This window comes from Tursiops truncatus, chromosome 2 (genome assembly GCF_011762595.2).
Source record: "Tursiops truncatus isolate mTurTru1 chromosome 2, mTurTru1.mat.Y, whole genome shotgun sequence".
NCBI lineage: Eukaryota > Metazoa > Chordata > Mammalia > Artiodactyla > Delphinidae > Tursiops > Tursiops truncatus.
The window spans coordinates 75,257,305-75,283,582 of record NC_047035.1 but is presented as its reverse complement, the minus strand read 5'-3'; the positions used below and the strand labels follow the sequence as shown (position 1 = coordinate 75,283,582).

At 40.4% G+C, this 26,278-nt stretch overlaps 1 protein-coding gene and 1 long non-coding RNA gene across 3 annotated transcripts in view; one reads left to right on the top strand and one right to left on the bottom strand.

Moving 5' to 3' along the window:
* LOC109549990 (uncharacterized) overlaps nt 1-26,278 on the top strand; it is a 68,245-nt gene that overhangs the window by 28,882 nt on the left and 13,085 nt on the right. For both annotated transcript variants that reach the window (XR_012329415.1, XR_012329414.1), the window contains exon 4: nt 14,290-14,366. This is a non-coding gene — a long non-coding RNA (uncharacterized lncRNA). The remainder of the gene's footprint in view (nt 1-14,289; nt 14,367-26,278) is intronic.
* The window catches only part of SALL2 (spalt like transcription factor 2), a 61,470-nt gene that overhangs the window by 22,197 nt on the left and 12,995 nt on the right, over nt 1-26,278 (bottom strand). The gene's annotated exons all lie outside the window — the stretch shown is intronic.

The following is a 26,278-nucleotide window of genomic DNA, read 5'->3' as shown; positions in this document are numbered from 1 at the left end:
GCCTGCGCGTCCGGAGCCTGTGCTCCGCAACGGGAGAGGGAGAGGCCACAACAGTGAGAGGCCCGTGTACCGCAAAAAAAAAAAAAAAAAAAAAAAAAAAAAAAAATCACATTACATACTCTAAAATCTTAGAAAACAAAAAAGTGCCATACCATTAGAGTAAGATGAAATCCCTTCTAAACGTAAGATTTGTTTAAAATAAGAGCATTAAAAATATATAATTTTCAAAATAAAAAGCACATTTAGGGAATTCCCTGGTGGTTCAGTGGTTAGGACTCGGTGCTTTCACTGCTGGGGCCAGGGTTTGATCCCTGTTCAGGGAACTAAACTCCTGTAAGCTGTGCAGAAGCGGCGGGGAAAAAAAAAAAAAAAAAAGCACATTTATATGAAATCATAGTTTGGCCATTCTTTGATATTCATTGGGTATCACTCTATGCTAGCTGGGAATGAGGTATGTGAATATAACCTCATGTCCTTTCTACCCCGCAGGAGCTTATATTGAAATATAACGCGTATTTCCATTTTTAGTGGGGAAATCATTGATTTGGGTTCTAGTAGACTCTGCCACTTCCCAGTCAAATCAACTTGGGAAAATCACCTTTCTCTGTCCAGACTTAAGTTTCCTCATGTGTAGTGATAAGGTTAGACCAGATGACTTTAACACAACACGTGGCTTTAACCTCTGTGCTTTACATGTGACTATCTACGTGAATCAACAAAGTGTGTCTGTTACAACAGCTTCTCCACAGGGTCCTGCAAAAATAGATCCATGAGAGTCAGTTTCTAAAGGCACTAGTTAAGACAAAATCATCTGGAGGCAAAGTTGAACATCCCTGAGGAAGGAATGCACCAGAGACTGTTTCGCTCTGGTATTGGAACAGATGATCATTTCTTTGACTGAGTATCAAAGGACGTAGAAGGCCTGCATTTAGGGGATAGGTAGAATAAAAAGTATCAATATAGAATCATACTTGTGCTCATATTAGAGAGGGACAGGAGAACCAAGACACTCACTGTGTGCTCACTGAATGGACTGCTAGAGTGGGATGAACTGCATTCCGGCTACATTCCTTAAGTTGTTTCTCCCTTTCTTCCACAGACCTTAATGTGATTATAATTGAATTTGCATATTGAAATTTCATTTAAATTTTAAATTAAGTTAAAATATTAAAATTAACCAACAATCTTCAGGCCTGCCGATCTTTGTGACCTCTAGAAGTTAAGTCCAGTCAAAAACCAAAGCAGGGGATTTCCCTGGTGGCGCAGTGGTTAAGAATCCACATGCCAATGTAGGGGACACGGGTTCGATCCCTAGTCCGGGAAGATCCTACATGCCGCGGAGCAACTAAGCCCATGCGCCACAACTACTGAGCCTGTGCTCTAGAGCCTGCGAGCCACAACTACTGAAGCCTGCGTGCCTACAGCCCATGCTCCGCAGCAAGAGAAGCCACCGCAATGAGAAACCCTCACACCACAACCAAGAGTAGCCCCTGGTTGCTGCAACTAGAGAAAGGCTGTGTGCAGCAACGAAGACCCAAATGCAGCCAAAAATAAATTAAAAAAAAAAAAAAAGGAGTAGAATTGAAAACAAAAACAAAAAAACCCAAAGCAGCTTACAAGTTCATGATTCTGTATCTCCAGATGACAGAATCACCTCAGGATTTAAACCCCAGCCCAAGCCAGAGAAATTCTTTCCTTCTTTTGGGACATAAGGACCAAGCTAGGCCTTCCAACTAGTTATACTCTCAACAAACATTTATCAAATGCATTTCATATTTCACTCACCAGACCTGCATTTAAGGAGCAAGTAGAATTTTAAAAATATGCACTTCTCAACATAGAATCGCATGCATGCTCATATTAAGAGACGAAAAACAGAACTGAGATACTATGGTGACAAAGGTAAATGAGACATGGACCTGCCTCTCCTTGACAAGCAGGGAAATGTTAAACAAGAAAACATAATACAGTACAGGGAGTTCCCTGCTGGTCCAGTGGTTAGGACTTCACACTTTCACTTCCGGACTTCCGGGGCCTGGGTTCAATCCCTGGTCCTGCAAGCCGTGCAGCGCAGCCAAAAAAAAAAAAAAAAAAAGTATACACACACATACATATGTATATATAATACAATGTGAAGAAATTTCATAGAGTATGCATAAAGTTCCAGGGGAAGAAGAAAGGAGAGTTGACTTGGACTGACTGTCACCAGCAATAAATTATCAATCAATTCATCCATTCTTCCCTCCCTCCCCCAATCCCTCTATGAAACATATGTCCGTGGTGTTTAGTTACGATATATAAAACACTGTGCTAGATGTCACAAATGCAAAGAGGATAAAAACAGATCCTTCTGGAAGGAGTGTTAACTAGGTATGGGAGGTGAAACAGGTAAGCAGGTAATGCTAATAGCTATAGCTACTCTTTATGGGCCACTTCTTTTTATATAGGCCTCTCGCTGTTGTGGCCTCTCCCGTTGCGGAGCACAGACTCCGGACGCACAGGCTCAGTGGCCATGGCTCACGGGCCTAGCCGCTCCGCAGCATGTGAGATCTTCCTGGACCGGGGCACGAACCCACGTCCCCTGCATCGGCAGATGGACTCTCAACCACTGCGCCACCAGGGAAGCCCGGGCCACTTCTTTTTGACAAGGCTATGTGAGGCAGACATTATTATCCCCATTTTACCAACTAGGAAATTGAGGTTTAGAGAGGTTAGTAAATTGCTGAGGGTCATGCCGCCGTGAATTATGGAGCTGAGGCTCTAACACATTTTCCTTACAACAAAGTCTGTGCTCAAAGACTATATGGATTCTGGCTGTGACTTTCTGGGTTTAAATTGTCTTTACCACCAATCAGCTGCATGATTTGGGGGCATTTTACTTAACTTCTCTGAGCCTTGGTTTCATCATAAAAATGAGGTTAAAGGAATTCCCTAGGGGTCCAGTGGTTAGGACTCGGTGCTTTCACTGACGAGGGCCTGGGTTCAATCCCTGGTCTGGGAACTAAGATCCTGCAAGACATGTGGCACGGCCAAAATAAAATAAAATAAAAATGAGATTAATAGTGTCTACTTGATAGGATTGTGGTGGAGATTTAACAGAACAGTTAAAGCATCTGGCCCAGTGCCTGGCCAGTCTTTCAAGCTCACTACATTTGATGGCAATATTATTATGCCAAGTGGTGAGTGTGCAGAGAAATGCAGATCAAATGTGTACTCATTCAGAGGAAGGAAAGGTCACTTCCAACTGGAGGGCAGGAGGTTGAATAGATTAAAGGAGCATCATGAAGAATTCACTTAAAATGGAGTTTTCAAAAAAAGGTAAGACTTGAGTATTTAGACTCTAAAATTTAGAATAGAAGGCTCTGTGAGGAAAGCAGCAAGGAGCTTGTTAGCTGTGGGAGGTGACGAGCAATAAAAATGCAAGTAAATAAATTAGATAATTATAGAGAGTGGTAATTAAACAGGATAATGGGAGAGAAAGTGAGGTGGAAAGGTGGGGTTGGAAAGTAAGCGATTAAGGGGGAAAACTTGATTCTCTCATCAGGTAGAGCGCTGTTCATATGTAGATCAACTGCTATCTGTGAATGGATACTGAACAGTGGCCCAAACTGATGGAAATGCAAATACTCTTAGAAACAGGGGCTATTAGTAATGCAAATATGAAAAAACCTCTTATTAAGCAGAAAAGCAACAAAACCCCCTAATCGATCTTTGAATGAATTGATCTGTGAATCAACACATTCACATCCTCATGACTTTGATGACAAGACAACATTTTTTCTTTGTCTCTAGTTTGTCTTTTCTCACGCTAGAATTAAGTAAAATTAGTTAAAGCTAAAGCTATCATATTAAAAAAAAAATTATTCCTCTATATATTTTTTTTGGCCACGCCACACGGCTTGGATCTTAGTTCCCCAACCAGGGATCAAACCCAGGACCTCGGCAGTGAGAGCGCAGTCCTAACCACTGGATCACCAGGGAATTCCCAAAGCTATCCTATTCTTATTGCTCTTATTTATTCATCCATTCAACAAATATTTTACTGAGAGTTTACCATGTGTCAGGCACTATACCATACCTGGGGAATACAGTGGATGGTCTTTCCTTGGACTTCTCATCTCTTGCTCCAGAGTGCTTTTGGAACAGGAGGACATATCAGGACTCCAGGCAGGTTCTGACACAGGTCTACTGATGTTTTTGGATAGGGGTAGGAGAGGACCTGGTATTATAAAGGGCCCAGAGTGTGTCCTGAAATGGTCTATGGTAAGAAGACAATTGAAGAGTTTTGGAAAAGACTTTAATGTCCCCAAATTTTATTTGAACTAAAACATTATTTGCCTTTCACATTCCTCTGTGCACTCCATTCCAAGGTTCACCTCATCACTCCTTCTATACCTGTCTTCGTCTTTTGCTATCCAAATTTACCAAATAAATCTCCTCCTTTCCACCCATTCCAGCTCCTGCTGTTCTTCACAGCCAGTCTCTGGGCTCAGCCCCAAGCCTTGAGGGGCAGTAAATGGATTCAGAGTTGCTGCTCAAACACAGATCCCCATGGAAACCAAAGGACTAAGAAAACAAAAAGAGAGGAAGAGGCAGCCACTGCCTGACCTTTTATGCTCACTCTTCAAATTCTTTTCGCTCTTGGGCGTGAAGGCAAGTGCTTATTTGTGTAACTAGTGGAACCAAAGAACCTGACCCCTGCCCCCACCCCCAAAATTTCTTAAGAACATCTCTTTGATAGTAAGTGAAGAGCAGTGGGACACCTCCACCTGGTGGTAGAAATACCAAATTACCTCCAAGACGCGAGATTTCTGAGTGACTTGGCGGCAAAAGGAAGAGGATGCAAAGACAGAACATGCAGGAGCAACGCCTACGAAAGTGTTTAGCATTTAGTACCTGCTCCTTCTCACATATATATATATATATAAACAAACATCCTTATTGGAGTATAATTGCTTTACAATGGTGTGTTAACTTCTGCTTTATAACAAAGTGAATCAGCTATACGTATACGTATATCCCCATATCTCCTCCCTCTTGCGTCTCCCTCCCTCCCACCCTCCCTATCCTACCCCTCTAGGTGGTCACAAACCACCAGGCTGATCTCCCTGTGCTATGCGGCTGCTTCCCACTAGCTATCTACATGTGGTAGTGTATATATGTCCATGCCACTCTCTCATTTCGTCCCAGCTTACCCTTCCCCCTCCCCATATCCTCAAGTCCATTCTCTATGTCTGTGTCTTTATTCCTGTCCTGTCCTTAGGTCCTTCAGAACCTTTTTTTTTTTTTTAGATTCCAAATATGTGTCAGCATACAGTATTTGTTTTTCTCTTTCTGACTTACTTCACTCTGTATGACAGACTCTAGGTCCAACCACCTCACTACAAATAACTCAATTTTGTTTCTTTTTATGGCTGAGTAATATTCCATTGCATATATGTGCCACATTTTTTTTTTTTTTTTTTTTTGCGGTACGCAGACCTGTCACTGTTGTGGCCTCTCCCGTTGTGGAGCACAGGCTCCGGACGCACAGGCTCAGCGGCCATGGCTCACGGGCCTAGCCGCTCCGTGGCATGTGGGATCTTCCCGGACCGGGGCACGAACCCGTGTCCCCTGCATCGGCAGGCGGACTCTCAACCACTGCGCCACCAGGGAAGCCCTGTGCCACATCTTTATCCATTCATTTGTCGATGGACACTTCGGTTGCTTCCATGTCCTGGCTCTTGTAAATAGAGGTGCAATGAATATTGTGGTACATGACTCTTTTTGAATTATGGTTTTCTCAGGGTATATGCCCAGTAGTGGGATTGCTGGGTCGTATGGTAGTTCTATTTTTAGTTTTTTAAGGAACTTTCATATTGTTCACATATATTTTAAAAATATTTAAATATTATCTTTATGTTGATGACTCAGTTTTTTTTTGCATCTGATCCAAATATGGGTACACAAGGTCTAGTCTCACACCTCCCAACTCTGCAGTAGATACTTCCTACCTGAATGTCTTGTCACCACAGATTCAGTGTAATTCCAGAGCTGGATGGTGCTCTTCTCTTCCTTTCCTTTCCCTTCTAGAGGGCAGCCTTTGCTAGTTTACAAAGGGAAGCCAGAAGGTGTTTATTCCACTGTCTCTTTGGCATATCCTTTCTGGTTTCTTCAGGGGTATGATCCTTTCTGCTGCCACTAGAGATGGTCTGTGCCCCCTGCCCCCTCCCACCCACACATAGATTGTCTCCCTTTCTCTTCAGGAGCTAGGAGGGAATAGGGAAGGACAGATCCAACTCCTTCCTCTTGCTTCTTGATTCCCTCAGATTTCCCAGGACAAATACACCAGAGGACCTGTGATGTTCTTAACTGGAAAGTTAGGGCAATTTCAGAGGGGAATTACAATGTAAGAGAGATAAAAAATTGAAGTTCTAGCTAGCCTGAATTTTCCCTTTCACTGTACAAGGGAAGGTAGCTCAAGACTTGGATGTTTACGGGAAGGGGTGTCCCCATGGGTCCTCCCTCCAATCCTGACCTGCCAGTGGAGGCTTCAGTTTCTGGAGTTCCTTAAGTCCAACCTTCTGAGTTCTTTAAATTCAATCTTTCTACAGTGAGAGCTGTGGGCTTTCTGATGCCTATACAGGTTGATCTATTAAGTGAGCACATCTCTCAGGGTCGTTCATTATTATCATTATTAATTAATTAAGTCAACACAATCTGAATCCATACTAAAGATACCCTACCTCCCTTTTAGCAAAGCTCTGGTCCTTACCTTGCATTGAGGATTATATGATTCTTTCTTACTCCTCTGGGAGGGCCTGGTGACATGATAGAAACACTTCATACTTTTTTTTTTTTTTTTGGCTGTGCCATGTGGCTTGCAGGATCTTAGTTCCCAGACCAGGGATCAAACTTGGGCCCCCTGCAGTGGAAGCACAGAGTCCTAACCACCAGACTGCCAGGGAATTCCTGAGTTTCAGTTTTATTTGGGGACTTATTAAGGACTATAGCCCAGGAGACAGCCTCTCAGGTAGCTGTGAGGAACTGCTCTGAACAGGTAGGGGGGGAGGTCAGTAAGTGTGATTTTGGAGAAGGGGGCAGGTATGTGCAATGAAGCACACATCTCAGTAGAAGGTTGCTGCTAGTCACGAGGCACAGATATCTCAGTTAATGATTTTGGTGCTTTTCCAAGTACGGGAAGATACAAGCAATGGGTTCACAAAATTTTCTCCTGAAAACGTCTAATTATCTGAGGGTGTTCTACCAGTTTTCCCAGAGCACAGACTGCATCATTCCTGAGTTCCACCCTGAAATCCTTTTGCGTTGTGTTGAAGGTCAGGGACTGCAGTGGCTAATGACTCAATCCTTGTAGAGCTGGATGGCAAGCAAGAATTTTTATTTGGCACTTTTAACATCTGATTCTCAGTCATAATGGATGCCAGCCTCGACAAAATTCTTTTGCCTCAGAGTCTCTCCGATAGGAGGGAGTGAGGGATTGGGGGAGGAGAGTGATTCACTATTCCCTCCCACCTATATCAGCATACCTAAACCACAACTAATTATCTTGTCCCCTAAAGCAGCTTTACCTTCCCTGTAGAAGGCACTTTGTTCTATTAATTAGTTGGTCTTTACTTCTATTTTTCTTTTTCCTTAAAAACAAAACCAAAAATATCTCTGGAAAAAAACCTAAACAACCACAACAGATCGATCCTTTTATTAAAATACTTCTCATAACCTTGTCTCATAAAATACTGTGGAGGGACTTCCCCAGCGGTCCAGTGGTTAAGACTCCGTGCTCCCAAGGCAGGGGGCACGGGTTCAATCCCTGGTCAGGGAACTAAGATCCCACATGCCACAAGGCGCGGCCAAAAAATAAATAAATAAAAAAGTATAAATTACTTAAAAAAATACTTCTCATAGTCTTGTCTCATAAAATACTGCAGAAATATTCTCCTTCTATTTCCACAGGTACTTCCTAATCCAGATCTTCAGCACTTCCCTCTGAAGAATTACCTCTAACCCTCCTACCCCCATTTTCTCACTTCCAGGCTACCCTTCACCACCACCTTTATGTTCTATTCCATTCTACAAACTAGTTGTTAAATATCACTTGCATCAGGTCCCTCGTCTATCCCAAATCTTTCATTGGCTCTCAGATTGCTAGTACATACAGTAATATTTCCCCTAATGCCTGAGGGACTCATCCTTACCAAATAGACTTACTCTCCCCGCCTCTTCCTCCGTCTGCCGCAGGCTTTTTTTTTTTTTTTTTTTCCCTGCTGCAGTTTGGCCAGGCTACCTCTTGGCCCCATAATCACTTCCATCACTGTACTTCCTCATGTCCTAGAGCCCTCCTTTCCTCCCTGACTGCTCCAGCTTCTATGGGTCTTCATCTTCGCTGGAAGGCTGCAATACTTTTAGTATTCTGCCCACAGTCTAACGTGGAACATTGTTTGCTGCTTTTTAATAATGTGTATTAGCTTTCTCACTCCAACTAAATAGTCATCCATGTCAGAGAGGAGGTCAGGGCTTTTATGCACCTTCTATAACGCCACAGCTCTGGGCACAGCCTGAGCATACTGTAGGTTCTTATTAAACTTTCTACTTGCATGTGAGTCACCTGTGACCTTTCCTTTCTCCATAATAGCACAGCACATTGTTTAAACCTTGATTATACCATTTACCAGAGTTTACCTTTTATCAAAGGTGGAGCCCATACCTGCTTCTTTGGCTGCACTGGGAGTTCCTCAGGCATAGAGACCATATTGTATTCATTCTGCACTGTTCACAGCATTTAGTAGGGTGCTATAGTAAGAAGCTCAAAAACTTTTTTCCCCAGCCTAAATACTTTTATAGAACTGAGAGAAACAATTCATATATTTGAAAGACAGATCCATTGAGAAGATAATGGTAAATTAAAAAAAAGAGATTTCTATAACCAATTAGCTCTTCCATTTATAATTAAACATTTATAATTGAAGTTGTAAAAATTTATTTATTTTAAAACTTTAGGCACAAAGAACTAGTCTTTCTCTCGCAGATAGATGTTTTGGATAATCCATTCAAGGAAAATCATTTAGTCCAACTTGATGAGTCCTGTATCCTTCTTTTAGTGTTGTAAACACTGGCTGCATGTATTGAGGCCATATTTACAGATCAGACCATTCTGGTTTGAGCGATTTGGAATAAGTGGGAAACACAGCTGAATTTTTGAAGGTGGTTCCAATAGAGCTGCTGGTGATCCAGGGGAGAAGTGAGCCAAAAACAATTGGTTTGTTTTTGGTTTGTTTGTCTAATTTAATCAAATTCTTTAAGATCCCGCTCTGGATCTTTCTCCAGGATATAACAACAACAACAACAACAATAATAATAATAGCAGCTAATGCCTACCTAACATTTATATATCTCTTACTCTATGCCATACACTGTTCTAAGTGTTTTTGCTCATTTAATGTTTACAACAACCTTATGAGCAGGACTGGGACTAGGTGTGGGGCAAGAGAGGCATCTGGGGAAACAAAATTTAAGAGACACTGACTCAGAGACACACAAATGCACCTCTGCACCCTAGGTGCTTCTCTTGCTTCACCCTGGTCCTGGCCATGCTTATCAAGAAGGTACTAGTATATACCCCTTTTTCAGATGAGTAAACTGAGGCACTGACTGATTAAGTAACTTGACTAAGGTCACACAGGTAGTGGCAGAAATGGGATTTGAATCCTAGAAGTCAGGCCTCAGAATTTGCGCTTAACCAGCCCCCTACACTGTCTTTTTTTTTTTTTTTTTTTTTTTTTTTTTTGCGGTACGCGGGCCTCTCACTGTTGTGGCCTCTCCCGTTGAGGAGCACAGGCTCCGGACGCGCAGGCTCAGCGGCCATGGCTCATGGGCCCAGCCGCTCCGCAGCATGTGGGATCTTCCCGGACCGGGGCACGAACCTGTGTCCCCTGCATCGGCAGGCGGACTCTCAACCACTGCGCCATCAGGGAAGCCCCGATGTCTCTTTTTTGACACTAGTCTACCTTGATCTCCTATCCCCTGGTTATCAGCACATTCCACTACTTTTTCCTGCACCAGAGGAATACTGTGGTCAATGCTCATAGGTCTCCGTGTGTAGTAGGATGAGAACTGTGGCCTGAGGTTGGGCTGGCCCTATTGGACCTGGCCTTCTGGACCACTCTCCCATCCCTCATTCTTTTCCTTATTCTTACTGTTTTGCTAATTCTGGTAATTGGTAGAAAACCTCTACCATGTGGGTAGCATCTATAATGGTTACAGTCTGCTGCATATTTACTGCTTGCACTGGAACTCCAGTAGGGCCTGTAACATTTGCTACCTCCATACCCTTTTCTCCTCAAGACATCAAACTCCACAGTGTCTCCATCTCCTACATTGCAAAGTTGGATACATATTGTATCATGTATTAGTACCTCATTCTTTTTTATTACTGAATAATATTCAACTTTACAGCTATTCTGCACTTTGTTTATCTATTTGTCAGTTGGTAGACATTTTGGTTGTTTCCACTTTGGGGCTTTTATGAATAACACTGCAATTAATATTCATATACAACTTTTTGTGTGAATATACATTTTCAATTTTCTTGGGTATAGGAGTAGATTTGCTGGGTTATGATAGCTCTGTGCTCAGCATTTTGAGAAACTGCTAAATTGTTTTGCAAAGTACCTTACCATTTTACATTCCTGCAAGTAAGTTTCTCGAATTCCAGTTTCTCCACACCCTTTCTGACACTTGTCACTGTCTGTCTTTTTGATTTCAGTCATCCTAGTGGGTGTGAAGTGGTATCTCATTGTGATTTTCATTTCCTTGAAAGGTTAATTATGTTGAAATTTTTTTTCATGTGCTTATTGGACATATGTAAATCTTCTCTGGAGAAATGTCTAGTCAAATCCTTTGTCCATTTTTAAGCTGGGTTGTCTTTTTATTGTTGAATTGTAAGAGTTCTTTATATATTCTGGATACAAGTTATACTATTTATATTTAATATGATTATTGATGGGGTTTGGTTGAAATCTACCATTTTGCTATTTATTTCCTATTTTCTTTTTTCGTGTGGATTAATTGAGTTTTTAAAAAATATTTTATTCCATCTCCACTATTACCTAATTAGCTATACCTCTTTATTTGTAGCTGTTTCTCTAGCATTTATAGTATACATCTTTAATGTAGCATACCATCAAATAAAATACCACTGACTACATAATATAAGAATCTTTCAAACTTACTTTTTCCTCCTCCCAGCCTTTTTGTTATTATTTTCATATATTTTACTCCTGCATGTTACAAATTCCACAATGCATCATTATTATTTTTGCTCTGAGTAGTCAAAATTCTTTTAAGCAGATTTAAAAGCTAGCTGGTGGGCTTCCCTGGTGGCACAGTGGTTAAGAGTCTGCCTGCCAGTGCAGGGGACACGGGTTCGAGCCCTGGTCCAGGAAGATCCCACATGCCGTGGAGTGGCTAAGCCCACGCACCACAACTACTGAGCCTGTAACCCTAGAGCCCGTGCTCTGAGACACGAGAAGCCACTGCAATGAGAAGCCCGTGCATGGCAACAAAGAGTAGCCCACACTCAACATAACTAGAGAAAGCCCGTGTGAAGTAACGAAGACACAGCGCAGCCAAAAATAAATAAATAAAGAGATAACTCTTTAAAAAAAAAAAAAAAAAGCTAGCTGGTTACAAAACATCTTGATACTCTTTGCCTTGAGGTAGGCAATCTGTGAAATGCTCTGGACATTGTTTGGGCTCTGAACTTTTACTCAAGCAGTAGAAAAAACAAAGAGGTGTTGAGTCAGATATTTCTGGAAACTAAGTTCCAGGCTGCTTATTGGTCTTTTGGGAGCCCATGGATTGATACCACTTACTTAGTATTCATGGGTGAGCTTTCACCTGTCAGTGAACTTTTTGAATCCCTGGTGTGTATTGCAAATTACCAAAGGTTTGGAGCTCTTCCCTATCTGGAGTCTCCTGGCTTTATTGTCCACTTATTAAATTGCTAAGTGAATGGGACTAATAACAGGAAATTCATTGGAATGGAAGACTTTTAATAATACCCCTGAGTATTCATTGATGGCAAGTTCAGTTATAGTCATGCAATGATCACTTCAAAATCCTATGTCAGATAGATAAAAATCACAAAGCTTTCAAGACTGAAATCCACAGTGCAGAATTTTGTAGTCTGGGATTTTACATCCTAGGCTTCTGTAACAGGGTATAAGAGGAGAAATGAATCATTAGAGGAGGTACAGGAATAGATGTAAGTGTTTGACGTCAGTGGAAAATCTATATTAAACAAGCAATATAGGTCTATAAACAAATGTTACTGATTATACATTGAAGAATATTGCTTTGGCCTTTATAAGACAGTTAGAGTTTAATAGTGCTCCTGGGTTGATTGATTTGATTTAATGACACAGAGTTTTCCTATCCTCTTTCTGCCTCATCTCTATAAGGTGATAATGGTTATTGTTACTTATTTAAGGTGGATACTGAGGGAAGGAGAGAGAAGATAATAAGATCTTCAAGAGAAGTTTATCTCCTGAGAATGATAAATGAACAGTGGTCTTCCTGTGTAGCTAAACTTTCCTAAACCTAAACCGCATTTTCACCTCTAAAACCATTGCAAGGAAGGTAATTGTATTAGCTAGGATTCTCCAAAGAAACATAACCAATAGGATCTCTCTCTCTATATATATCTATTTATCATCTATCTATCTTTCGATTGAAATAAATTTTATATATCTATCTATCTCTATCTCTATATATGGAGAAAGAGAGAGAGAGTGTGTGTGTGTGTGAGAGAGAGAAAGAGGGAGAGATTGATTTATTTTAAGGAATTGGCTCAGGAGATTGCGGGGCCTGACAAATCTGAAGTCTGCAGGACAGGTCCGGCAGGCTGGAAATTCTGGCAGGACTATGTCTTTCAGTCTTGAGTTTAAAGAAAGTCTGGAGGCCAAATTCCTTCTTCTGGGGATCTTAATCTTTTCTTTTAAGACTTTGACTGATTGTATTAGGCCTACTCACATTATAAAGGGTAAACTGCTTTACTCAAAGACCACTGATTTAAATGTTAATCACATCTAAAAACACCATCACAGCAACTGCTAGATTGTATTTGAACGCACAACTGGGTATTATGTCCTAGCCAAGTTGACACAAAAAATTAACCATCACAATAATTAAAGGGGAAGGGACTTCCCTGGTGACGCAGTGGTTAAGAATCCGCCTGCCAATGCAGGGGACATGGGTTCGAGCCCTGGTCCAGGAAGATCCCACATGCCATGGAGCAACTAAGCCTGTGTGCCACAACTACTGAGCCCGTGTGCTTAGAGCCCGTGCTCCGCAACAGGAGAAGCCACTGCAATGAGAGGCCCGCCCACCGCAACGAAGAGTAGCCCCTGCTCTCTGCAACTAGAGAAAGCCCGCGCACAGCAACGAAGACCCAACTCAGCCAAAAATAAACAAATAAATAAATAATAATAAAAAAATGATCAAAGGGGTAAAATTATTACCTACTTTCCAGATAACGAATATTAAAGTTAAGTGACTTGCCCAAGTGTACCAGAGATATGATAGATGAGTTGGTTAAAGGAGTAAAAAGAAGCAGAAACCAAATTTTTGGATATATTAACTCACAAAATAAGTCTTCATTTAATAATGTTTTTGATTCAGCAGGACAATAACAGAACCTAAGACTAACTGGATTTGATTTGACACAACTCCTTAAAAAACTTTTATATTTTTTCTCCAGCTTTATTGAAGTATAATTGACAGACAAAAATTATATATATTTAAGGTGACAATGTGATGATTTGCTACATATATACATTGTGACATGATTACCAAAATCAAAACACTTTTGTATTTTCTTGACACAAAATTTTAAGCTTAAAGTTAGTATCAGGTCATATCTCATAAAGTATTCAATTAATTTATATTAGCTAAAGATAAATACTTTCTTTCTATAATAAATGTTTGTTGAATTAATGAATGGCCTTTGAGTAACAGATTTTGAAATGTGTTCAAATATAGTTCTAATGGTGCCCATGGTAGTTAATGATTAAAATGGAATGGCAAGTAGGCTTAGTTCTACCTTGGCAGAAGAAGGCAAAAGTATTGAAAAGGACAAATGCAAAATTTACAGAGAAGGAAAGAGATTAACAAATTCAGAGACCAATATTAAATGGGTGAAATGATTTAAATAGAAAACCAGTTACTAATGTCCAAATCAGAATGTTTTTTATTTTGTGTTTTTTAATATTTTGCTTTCTGTCTGTTTCATTTCAGAAGAAACTATGAAAGAAGTAAAGGAAAGAACATTATAACAATTAGCTAAGCTCCCCTTGCATAGTTGGAGAAAACTGGTAAGTTTCACCACCTCTTTATTTTCATTGCTTGCCATGTTTTTTGGGTACGCACATATACAATGGTACTGAGCAAGACTCAATCACTTGTTTGATATGGTGCATAAGTGTGTGGTGTTTAGAAGGTTAATAGAAGGCCTTTTAAATTATAAGAATTATTTAACCTCTCTTCTGTCTCAGAACTCAGTATACTTTTTCAATGTGTTTCTTGCTTCCTACTAAGGCACCTACACTCCCCTCCACCCCGTTGCCCCCTAATACACACACCCTCCAAGATTCTTCAAAATGCCTCGGATTATGACTTGTCACATTTTAGAGTTTGCCACAGTACCTGTTTCTTTTTTCTAGTTATCAAAAAAAGTCATATGATTATGGATTTGGGGATGGGGGAGGGATCAAGACAATCATTTCTCTCTGCCTTTTTGTATTTGAATCCCTAGCACAGTGCCTGCCTAGGCACTACAAGTTTATAGAATGAAAGTTGAATATGATACAACCTTCCAAAGAAAGAATGAGTCTCTTCTAGTGCCAGATTGTCATTCAGTCTTTGCTTGTTTGCCTAAGCAAAGGAGTCCTTATTACCACCAGAGAAAGCTTGTCCTTTCTGTGCGCTTACAAGTTAGCGCACAGAAGTCTGAATACAAGTTAGAAGTGGGGTGTTCTGGAGAAGATAAGGAAGACTACAGCTGAGGAATGATAGTTCTGCTCTCCTGGGCTTCCCTACACAGTTTCACCCTCTGGAACAGAACTCACCATGACCATATCCCTGTAATGTGTGAGGGAGTGTTGTTGAGTGCTTCCTTGGTATGCAGAGGAGGACACCATTGGTTCTTCCCTTAAACAATCCTCACCTCTAAAACCTCTGAGCAGCTTCTTTCTCAGAGGTTTCTTTTCCTGTTTTGATTGAGAACCAGATAAATCATATCATGATATACTATGAAGAATCAAATCTTTAAAAAAAAACAATGCAATATGCTGTGAAGAATAAAATCTTTAAAAAAGAAACTAAGTACAATATACTAAAAGATTTAGGAGTTAATCTAGCTCAGCTCTCTGGAGGCAACTGCTGAGTAGTGGAAAAATCTAAGGGCAGGGGAACTGGGACAGAGCTCCAATCTGCCATGCAAAAGCAGGGCAAGCCTCAAAACATCTCTGAACTTTAGCTGCATTCCATTTTATTAGAGAAGTAAAGCTGTCAAAGTTTATTGTGTCCCTGTGAGCTTCTACCTGCCTCTTCTTTAGGGTTTAAGCCCCTGGCATTCAACTGACACAGGCAGTTCTCTCATACAAGATCTCTCCAAGCAAGATCGTGGCAACTCAGAATTTTACAAATTCATTTGAAGCTAAAAGGATGATAGTCTACTAGGATGGAACTTAGGTTCCTCTTGGCAAAAGGAGCCTTCTCTAAGTGTGTCTTTGCGAAGACTCGAGCCTATAGTGCTGAACTAGAGATCAGGAGGAAACGGAGAAGAGGCAGAGGAAGATAGGGTTTGGAGTATCTCTGAGCAAACAGCAAAATAACTGGGCTGAAACTGGGGACTCAGGAGGTAAAGGAGATTCTTGCTGCTTACGATGCCTGATCCCCGACAATTTACTATACACCTGAGAGGAGTGATTTGAAAAATGGGAAAGTTCTTACTGTCTATATTGCAGAGCTAGTGTGGGAATTGCAAAGCTCTTGGGAGAAAGGTAGAAGGACAGGCAAAGGGTAGGAAGGGACAGATTTTCATTTTCTTTTAGCCTTTTATGAAGAATATCAATATACACAATACACACCAATATAACAATACTGATGTCCAGTGAGGATTCTGGTCCTTTTAGTTCAATTGCCCCTTTGTAGATAAGATTTTTACTGTTTTCCTTAAAAATCTGAGCAATTATTTAATTTATTTTTCTAAGACTTTTTTGGATGCAGATCATTTTTAAAGTCTTTATTGAATTTGTTACAATATTACTGCTATTTTATGTTTTGGTTTTTTGGCCGCACGGCATGTGGAATCTTAGATCCCTGACCAGGGATCAAATCTGCACACCCTGTATTGGAAGCCAAAGTCTTAACCACTGGACCGCCAGGGAAGTCCCTGAGCAATTATTTTAATGCACAGATCAACTTCCCCCCAGATTTTGAGACTTTTCATGTTCCTTACTTGCAGCGTTACTTTACAGATAGTTTTTCAATTAATTCATGGAGTATTTGGCGAGTTTCTCCTTTGTGCCACATACTTTACTATGTGGGTAGAAAAATGAATGAGATATTTCCTTTCCTTCAAGATGTGCATAGTTGCACTTTCTTGCTCCTTAAAGGCCACTTTATGTTTTTTGGTTCAATCTCTGTTAAGCAGAGAGTGTAGGCTTTGGAAAATTCAAATCCTATTTCAACCAATAGTTAACTGAGTAACCATGAGTAAATTAACTCAACCCTGCCAACATTTTGGAAAGCAGTTTGACAGCACTGTATTTTGAGTCACAACCTTTGAGTTAGTAAATTAATTTCTAATAATCAATTTCTAAAAAACAATTTTTAAATATTGGAGCAGTTATAATCATGCAAAAGAATTTGTTGAGCTAATATTGTTGTTCTATGTACTTTTTAAGATATTTTAGATACTTCATTGAACAAAACATACAAAGGTTCTTGCCCTTATGGAGTTTATATTCTAGAAGCAGGTGACAGACAATAATAAACAATAGACTAATTAAATAAGTAAAATACATAGTATGTTAGAAGGTGATGAGTGCTTTCAAAAAGTAAAAAAGTAGATCAGGGTAAAGGGGATCAGGAGTGCTGGGGATTCTGGGTGAGTTTCAGTTTTCTATAAGATCATCAGTATAAGCCTCATTGAGAAGGTAATATTTGAGCAAATACACTAAGGGGGTGAGGGATTGACTATGGGATCTGGGGGAAGAGGTTCCAAGCAGAGGAAGTAACCAGTGCAAAGGCCTTCAGGTGGGAACGTGTTTAGAGTATCTGAGGAATAGGAAGGAGGTCAATATGATTGGAGCTGAGTGAATGAAGGGGAGGGTGGTAGGAGATAAGGTTAGAGCCGTAATGGAGAGCTGTATCATTTAGGGCCTTGTAGGATACTGTAAAGACTTCACTTTTACAAGATGTGAGATGGGGAGCCATTGGAAATCTTTGGTGGAATGACACGACCTGACCTAGATTTTAATAGGATTTCTCACGGTTACGTTGAGAATAAATTGTACTATTATTTTTAACAGTGAGAAACTAGAAACATCTTGAATGGCCACAGAGGTGGAATGTATGCAATGAAATGTCATTCAACCATATACTTATAATACTGAGAGAAAAATAGAATGTTGAATTACATGTTTGTAATACAATTAGAACAAATTAAAGACAACAGTAATATGATAACAGCAATTAAATTAGTTGTGGGATTATGGGTATTTTTCCCACTCCATTTTCCACTATGTGGCTTTCCTAATGAGAACATGTATATAAATATATGACACCAAGATGGGTGTGATGTCAAAGATACAGGGTGAACCAAGAGAAGTTAAAGACCAAAAGTCTTGGTTCAATGAATTATGGTTGGAAGGTATTAGAGACCTAGAGAGGCAAGCGAATGAGATGGAGGCTTGGAGAGTAGAGAAAGGAAGGCATCATGGGGGCCTTGAAGGTCAGCATTTGTGTGCTGCTAATGTATATGTACCTGGAGGTTCTCAGTTCTTCAAGTCTCAAGCTCTCTGTGAAGTGGCAGTAATGACGGTGGCTGGGAGGAGGGTGAGCCAGCATCTGCTAGGCATGTCTGTACCTGGTAGTTTTTCTTGTTCTTTTTAACACTTAAGTCTTGCTGGTTTCTTTGTGGGTTTCAACAACTTCTTTTTCTAATATCCCATCAAACCTTTGTTTTTCTAGGAAAGACTCTATGACAAATTATTGTTGGTGTAAGAAAGAAGTACAACCATCATGACTTCCTGGGGTGAGGGAGTTTTGATGAAGGGCCTAGGCAGAATGGATGCTTTAAAAAATTTATTTCCACCATTGAGCTCCTTGCTAAAAAACTACAAGTACTTTTAAAAGAAGAACTTGTTATTATATCAGAGAGAATAGGCATTCTTCTTTTTCTAATTTTCTTCAGTGTTCATAGTAGAATGTGGGCATCCTGTTCCCATATTATCTCTATGATTAATTTCTCAACCCTCCATTTATTAAGAAACTACTCTTTACTTGTGGTTACCAAGGGGGAGGGGGGGAGGGAGAGGGATTGACTGGGAGTTTGGGGTTGGTAGATGCAAACTATTACATTTAGAATGGATAAACAACAAGGTCCTACTGTATAGCACAGGGAACTATATCTAATCTCCTGGGATAAACCATAATGGAAAATAATATTAAAAAAAAGAATGTCTCTGTGTGTATAACTGAGTCACTTTGCTGTAAGCAGAGATTGCCACATGGTAAATCAACTCTACTTCAATTAAAAATATAAAATAAAATCATAAAGAAACTAGTCTTTAGATTAATAGATTAAAAGATTAAATCTCTCAAGTACAAATAAAAGTTTAATTCAAGGCTTAAATTTTAATACATTCAATTGTGAGTTTAAAAATGAAGCTATTTTTTTCCAAAGAATTTTTTTAAAAAGCTCTACTACTAAGTCAATAAAAGAGACACTATAACACTAATTTTTACTTGACCTCAATGATTTGAATTCAGTATTTTCTTTTTAACATCCTTAGTTTGTAAGCCCTGATTCTTTTTTTCTACATTTGAAAGTCCCGATCTGCCAAATTATTCATGGATCAGTCCATCTGTGAATTCACTGGATGACTCAAGGAATGAGTGAAATTTAATGTGTTTACAGCAGGATAGCACTGCTCAGGTGTCACTAATAACTAAGAATAACAATTCTTTGTGTGTACATTTCTTCCCTCCAGGTTTATTGGCCATTCCAATGTGCCTCACTTCTCCAAATTTTTGATTATGCTTCCTAAGCCCTCCAGACTTTTTTTTTTTTTGCTGTACGCGGGCCTCTCGCTGTTGTGGCCTCTCCCGTTGTGGAGCACAGGCTCCGGACGCACAGGCTCAGCGGCCATGGCTCACAGGCCCAGCCGCTCCGCGGCATGTGGGATCTTCCCGAACCGGGGCACGAACCCGCGTCCCCTGCATCGGCAGGCGGACTCTCAAGCACTGCGCCACCAGGGAAGCCCCAGACTTTTTTTCTTACCTTCAGAAGATAGAAAAGAGAGAAGAAAAAATATAGAACGAAACAGATCAGCATGATGGTGGGCAAAGAATGGAAAGGCTGAAGAGAAGTAGAGAAAGATGTAATGGGAAGGTTAAAGGAGGTGCTATGCATCTTTTCAGAAGAATGAAATCTTAAAAAACCGGGAGAGTGTTAAATTTACTTCCAACTGGCAGTATACACTGTGGTTAGCTTTGATTATATATGTTTTTGTTTTTATGGATTCGTTAGGGCAGAGCCCCTGCCTAGCATTTCTTCAGGGGCTTCTGTAGTTCTGGAGCATGGAAGTCTTAGTCACTGCTGAACTTATTACCACCTGGGTGTTGGGATCTCATTTGCTGCTGAACACAAGTTTTGGGGATGTAGCTGTAAACAAAGCAGATCTAGTTCTTACCCTCGAAGGTTTTATATTTGGAGAGGCAGACAATAAACATGGATGCAAATAATTCAGATAATTTCAAGTGTTTATAAGTGCTACAAAGAAGATGGACTAGGATATTGTGTAAGTGGGCAGTGTTCTTTCAGTTATAATCGTCTGCAGGGACTCCATGAGAGGGATCATATTTGAGATCAGACCTTAAAAATGAAAAAGAGGGAGTCCTGTGAAGTCTGCAGGAAGAATGTTCCTTGGGCACAGATCCTGCTGGGGCATTCACTAAATATTGTTTGATTAGTGACTCCTCACTTTCTTTCATCTGCTTTTTTGTCGTCCTGGTTTTAGGCTGCCTAGAACATGTCCTACATTTTCTCTCTTGGGGTCTTTTGGGATGGTTTTTTGCAGAGAGCTCTTAGTTATAATAAATAGAACAGACTTTCTGTGTGTGACAAGTGCCAGGCAATACGTTAAACACTTTTATAACAGTTCATGAGGTAGGTTTAGTATTTCCATTTGTACACAGGAGGCAACTGAAGCCCAGAGAGGCTGTCATTTTTCCAAAGTCACCTAATCTCAGAGTCAAAGTCTCAGCCCATCTCTTTTTAAAACCAGAGCAAAACCACTTTTTACTAATACTGTCTAGATTTCTCTGGTGCTAAAGATGCAATAACTACCTTCTGCTGCCCCTGGGAAGAGCCTAAGGACATCAAGGGGATTACTGTGGCTTTGTGAATTTCAGCCAATCCCAAGACTCAGTGCTTTCCATTAGATTTTTCTTAAGTCAAATATGCATGAGCTTCAATTTTTTTTCAACATCTTTATTGTAGTGTAATTGCTCTACAATGATGCATTAGCTTCTGCTGTATAACAAAGTGAATCAGCCATACGTATAGACATAGCCCCATATCCCCTCCCTCTTGCGTCTCCCTCTCACCCCCTCCTTATCCCACCGCTCTAGGTGGTCACAAAGCATAGAGCTGATCTCCCTGTGCTATGCAGCTGCTTCCCACGAGCCATCCATTCTACATTTGTATATATGTACATGCCACTATCTCACCTTGTCCCAGGCCACCCCTCCCTCTCCCCATGTTCTCAAGTCCACTCTCCATGTCTGTGTCTTTATTCCTGTCCTGCCTCTAGGTTCTTCAGAACCATTGTTTTTCTCCTGACTTACTTCACTCTGTATGACTGACTCTAGGTCCATCCACCTCACTACAAATAACTCAATTTCATTTCTTTTTATGGCTGAGTAATATTCCACTGTATATATGTGCCACATCTTCTTTATCCATTCATCTGTCGATGGACACTTAGGTTGCTTCCACATCCTGGCTATTGTAAATAGTGCTACAATGAACATTGTGGTACATGACTCTTTTTGCATTATGGTTTTCTCAGGGTATATGCCAGTAGTGGGATTGCAATGGTAAATGGGAGTGTTTCCTTAATTTCTTTTTCAGATTTTTCATCATTAGTGTATAGGAATGCAAGAGATTTCTGTGCATTAACTTTGTATCCTGCTACTTTACCAGATTCATTGATTAGCTCTAGTAGTTTTCTGGTAGCATCCTTAGGATTCTCTATGTATAGTATCATGTCATCTGCAAACAGTGACAGTTTTACTTCTTCTTTTCCAATTTGGATTCCTTTTATTTCTTTTTCTTCTCTGATTTCTGTGGCTAAAACTTCCAAAACTAATTTGAATAATAGTGGTGAGAGTGGGCAACCTTGTCCTGTTCCTGATCCTAGTGGAAATGGTTTAGTTTTTCACCATTGAGAACAATGTTAGCTGTGAGTTTGTCATATATGGCTTTTATTATGTTGAGGTAAGTTCCCTCTACACCTACTTTCTGGAGGGTTTTTATCAAAAATGGTGTTGGATTTGTCGAAAGCTTTTTCTGCATCTATTGAGATGTTCATATGTTTTTTTCTCCTTCAATTTGTTAATATGATTTACCACATTGATTGATTTGTGTATATTGAAGAATCCTTGCATTCCTGGGATAAACCCCACTTGACCATGATGTATGATCCTTTTAACGTGCTGTTGGATTCTGTTTGCTAGTATTTTGTTGAAGATTTTTGCATCTATGTTTATCAGTGATGTTGGCCTGTAGTTTTCTTTTTTTGTGACATCTTTGTCTGGTTTTGGTATCAGGGTGATGTTGGCCTCGTAGAATGAGTTTGGGAGTGTTCCTTCCTCTGCTATATTTTGGAAGAGTTTGAGAAGGATAGGTGTTAGCTCTTCTCGAAATGTTTGAAAAAAGTTGCCTGTGAAGTCATCTGGTCCTGGGCTTTTGTTTGCTGGAAGACTTTTAATCACAGTTTCAATTTCAGTGCTTGTGATTGCTCTGTTTATATTTTCTATTTCTTCCTGGTTCAATCTTGGAAGGTTGTGCTTTTCTAGGAATTTGTCTATTTCTTCCAGGTTGTCCATTTTATTGGCATATAGTTGCTTGTAGTAATCTCTCATGATCCTTTGTATTTCTGCAGTGCCAGTTGTTACTTCTTTTCATTTCTAATTCTATTGATATGAGTCTTCTTCCTTTTTTTTTTGATGAGTCTGGCTAATGGTTTATCAATTTTGTTTATCTTTTCAAAGAACAAGCTTTTAGTTTTATTGATCTTTGCTATCGTTTCCTTCATTTCTTTTTCATTTATTTCTGATCTGATCTTTATTTCTTTCCTTCTGCTAACTTTGGGTTTTTTGTGTTCTTCTTTCTCTAATTGCTTTAGGTGTAACGTTAGGTTGTTTATTTGAGATGTTTCTTGTTTCTTGAGGTAGGCTTGTATTGCTATAAACTTCCCTCTTAGAACTGCTTTTGCTGCATCCCATAGGTTTTGGGTCGTCGTGTTTTCATTGTCCTTTGTTTCTAGGTATTTTTTGACTTTCTCTTTGATTTCTTCAGTGATCTCTTGGTTATTTAGTAGTGTATTGTTTAGCCTCCATAAGTTTGTATTTTTTACAGTTTTTTTTCCTATAATTGATATCTAGTCTTATAGCATTGTTTTCAGAAAAGACACCTGATATGATTTCAATTTTCTTAAATTTACCAAGGCTTGATTTGTGACCCAAGATATGATCTATCCTGGAGAATGTTCCATGAGCACTTGAGAAGAAAGTGTATTCTGTTGTTTTTGGATGGAATGTCCTATAAATATCAATTAAGTCCATCTTGTTTAATGTGTCATTTAAAGCTTGTGTTTCCTTATTTGTTTTCATTTTGGATAGTCTGTCCTTTGGTGAAAGTGGGGTGTTGAAGTCCCCTACTATGATTGTGTTACTGTCGATTTCCCCTTCTATGGCTGTTAGCATTTGCCTTATGTATTGAGATGCTCCTATGTTGGGTGCATAAAGATTTACAATTGTTATCTCTTCTTCTTGGTTTGATCCCTTGATCATTATGTAGTGTCCTTCTTTGTCCCTTATAGTCTTTATTTTAAAGTCTATTTTGTCTGATATGAGAATTGCTACTCCAGCTTTCTTTTGATTTCCATTTGCATGGAATACCTTTTTCCATCCCCTCACTTTCAGTCTGTATGTGTCCCTAGGTCTGAAGTGGGTCTCTTGTAGACAGCATATATACGGGTCTTGTTTTTGTATCCATTCAGCCAGTCTATGTTTTGGTTGGAGTATTTAATCCATTTACATTTAAGATAGTTATTGATATGTATGTTCCTATTTCCATTTTCTTAATTGTTTTGGGTTTGTTATTGTAGGTCTTTTCCTTCTTTTGTGTTTCCTGCCTAGAAAAGTTCCTTTAGCATTTGCTGTAAAGCTGGTTTTAGTGGTGCTGAATTCTCTTAGCTTTTGCTCGTCTGTAAAGATTTTAACTTCTCTGCTAAATCTGAATGAGATCCTTGCTGGATACAGTAATCTTGGTTGTAGGTTTTTACCTTTCATCACTTTAAATATGTCCTGCCACACCCTTTTGGCTTGCAGAGTTTCTGCTGAAAGATCAGCTGTTAACCTTATGGGGATTCCCTTGTATGTTATTTGTTGTTTTTCCCTTGCTCCTTTTAATATTTTTCTCTGTAGTTAATTTTTGATAGTTTGATTAATATGTGTCTTGGTGTGTTTCTCCTTGGATTTATCCTGTATGGGACTCTCTGCACTTCCTTGACTTGATTGACTATTTCCTTTCCCATATTAGGGAAGTTTTCAACTATAATCTCTGCAAATATTTTCTCAGAACCTTTCTTTTTCTCTTCTTCTGGGACCCCTATAATTCGAATGTTGGTGTGTTTAACGTTGTCCCAGAGGTCTCTGAGACTGTTCTCAATTCTTTTCATTCTTTTTTCTTTATTCTGCTCTGCGGGAGTTATTTCCACTATTTTATCTTCCAGGTCACTTATCAATTCTTCTGCATCAGTTATTCTGCTATTGATTCCTTCTAGAGAATTTTAAATTTCATTTATTGTTCAATGTTGTTCATCATTGTTTGTTTGCTCTTTAGTTCTTCTAGGTCCTTGTTAATCATTTCTTGTATTTTCTCCATTCTATGTCTAAGATTTTGGATCATCTTTACTATCATTACTCTGAATTCTTTTTCAGGTAGACTGCCTACTTCCTCGTCATTTGTGTGGTCTGGTGGGTTTTTACCTTGCTCCTTCATCTGCTGTGTATTTCTCTGTCTTCTCATTTTCCTTAACTTACTGTGTTTGGGGTCTCCTTTTCACAGGCTGCTGTTTCGTTGTTCCCGTTGTTTTTGGTGTCTGCTCCTAGTGGGTAAGGTTGGCTTAGTGGGTTGTGTAGGCTTCCTGGTGGAGGAGACTGGTGCCTGTGTTCTGGTGGATGAGGTTGGATCTTGTCTTTCTAGTGGACAGGACTGCATCCAGTTGTGTGTTTTGTGGTGTCTGTGAGCTTATTATGATTTTAGGCAGCCTCTCTGCTAATGGGTGGGGTTGTGTTCCTGCATTGCTAGTTGTTTGGCATGGGGTGTCCAGCACTGGAGCTTGCTGGTCATTGAGTGAAGCTGGGTCTTAGTGTTGAGATGGAGATGTCTGGGAGAGCTCTTGCCGACTGATATTACGTGGGGCCAGGAGGTCTCTGGTGGACCAGTGTCCTGAATTCGGCTCTCCTACCTCGGAGGCTCAGGCCTGACAGCCGGCTGGAGCACCAAGACCCTGTCAGCCACACGGCTGGGGAAGATGGGCTATGAGTTTGGTGTCCGCTACTGCCCTGTTGTAGCTCTATCTCAGCTGTCTCCAAAGGTCACCCAGACACATTGGGTTATTCCACCATTCCTCAGAACTTGCACATGCCAGTGTGGGATTTGTAGTTGTCCTCCTGATACTCTTCATTGAAATACTTTGCATTGATGGTGGTGAGAGATATGCTAATAGTCTTGGTTCTCTTCAGTTCAGAGACTGGGACAGTCTGAGCCTTCAAGTGGCCAAGTCAGGAGCAGCTGGCCAATGGTCCCAAAGTGATAACATGTCAGATTCCAAGAAGGCTTTCTGCAGCACCTGAGCAGTATTCCCAAGCAGCCTATCTACTCAGCTGCAGCACTCTGACCAGGGAACTCGGTGGGACCCTCAAATGAGGATTTCTGCCGGCCCTGGAGGCTGACTTGCCCACCCAGGCAAGGAGCTGAGGAGAGCGTCTACTGGCCCCATCTCACCAGCGGAGCAGACACCTGGAAGCTGGGCGGCCAACAGTGCAGGAGATGAGGTGGGTGGGCAGGGCTGACAGCCTCCTGAGAAAAGCTGGAACCGTGTGGAGGGTTCCCGTGCTACCGCCTAGGTGGGGGGAATTAATTCAGAGCCAAGGCTGAGGGTAGTTCCCAGCCCACCCTGCCTGGAAAGGCTGGCGTTACCCCACCCAGTCCTGCTAAGGCCTGAGCTTCAATTTTTAATGATGCTCTTCAAAGCCAGAGATTCTTCCCATTCCCTGGTTTCTCTATTGATCTTTTTGACAGGAGACCTAGACATCTGCTACAACTACTCACATAGAAAAGATGCCTCTAGTTCCTATTTTACAGTTCAGAAAACTGAGGCTTAGAGGTTGACGGCCAAAGGTCATAGTTATTTGAAATCACCACCCTATGTGCTCTTATGAAGAGCCTCTACCCTCTCCTTAGCGGAAAGCAAAACAGCTCTTGGTTCTCTGCTACTAATGCATTGCTGACCAGGAGTTTATGAGAAAAGTCCTCCCCATCTTAAGAATATTGCTTTATAAGAAATACAACCATATTAGGGACTTCCCTGGTAGTGCAGTGGTTAAGACTCCGAACTCTCAATGCAGGGAGCCTGGGTTTGATCCCTGGTCAGGGAACTAGATCCCACATGCATGCTGCAAGTAAGAGTCTGCATACCACAAC